Source organism: Nicotiana sylvestris, chromosome 4 (genome assembly GCF_000393655.2).
Source record: "Nicotiana sylvestris chromosome 4, ASM39365v2, whole genome shotgun sequence".
Lineage (NCBI taxonomy): Eukaryota > Viridiplantae > Streptophyta > Magnoliopsida > Solanales > Solanaceae > Nicotiana > Nicotiana sylvestris.
In genome coordinates, this window is record NC_091060.1 from 134,543,122 (window position 1) to 134,544,373 (window position 1,252).

Here is a 1,252-nt window from a genome sequence, read left to right on the forward strand (position 1 = left end):
CAACATATACTTGTTCGTGCAAGGAAACTTATTGTGGTAAATATAGTCCAATGTTTAGGATGTTTGTTCTTGTGCTTTATTTATCATTACAAAACATAAACATAATAAAAATTATTTTCACGCAAATTTAAAAGGATATTCCTTATTTTGGAAGACGAAAGTTGAATTCAGGGATAAGAATATACTTAGAAGTACATTGACCAGTATCATAATTTTTGCATGTATGACGTTATTGTCAAAACTTCTATATACCATCTGTGTACTATTACAGAAGTTATTCAGCGTATCTAAGTTTTTCAGTAGCATGACGGACATATTTTTCTTCAAAATCAACCTATATACAATGAAAGATCAATTTTAACTTAATCTATTATATATATAGTAACAATAATATATGTAAGAAATAGTAAACTTGACAACAAACATGTATGGTAGAAGGCTATTTGGTATTAAAGTATTTAAGTATTATTCTTGGTAGTAATTATTGGTATCATTTTTTTCTGAGTTAAAAATAGAAAAACATTTTGTTTTTACTATAAAATTTTGTAATCAACTTTTTATTTAGTTGATCAACATATTCATTTCTGCTCGTTAAGATATCTTTTTAATTCTATCATGCGATTTGTACAAATTACGTTTTAATCTAATGATAAAAATATTTATCTTATTAAATGCATTGTTATTACTATTGGGATTGATAACCAAGTGTTCAGGAAGAACCAAATCATCTTTTGTTGGATGCTCTTCTTCGTTTTCGACATAAAGCAAGAAGACACTGAATACTGGATATGTTCTTGCTTTATATTTCTTGTCAATTGAATTTATTTCATTTGAGGCCAAAAGTATAACTTTGGCAAGCTAGCTTTTACAATCTCTGTTTTTGTTGATTTTGGAACTACTGGTAGTACTTGATATAAATCACCTCCCAAACCATTAATTTTCCAACAAACGGTTCATTAATATCTAATATATCTCTAGAACTCCGGGCATATATTTGTGGTGGTTATTTAAGTTGTTTGAAAAGGTATACCAAATCTAAAGTGGGTGGCCTCACAATAAAATCGGTGTTGGTACACCACTTGCTATTATTGCTAACAGTGTAATGCCTCTTGATATGATATTTGCAAGTAATGCATGACATAAAAATATTATTTTGATTCCGCCAGAAGCATCTACAAAGAATAATCTTGTTATAGCAGAATCGACTCCTTATAATATAGTCTTGAAAGCTTGTTCTTGTTTAGGATTTTTC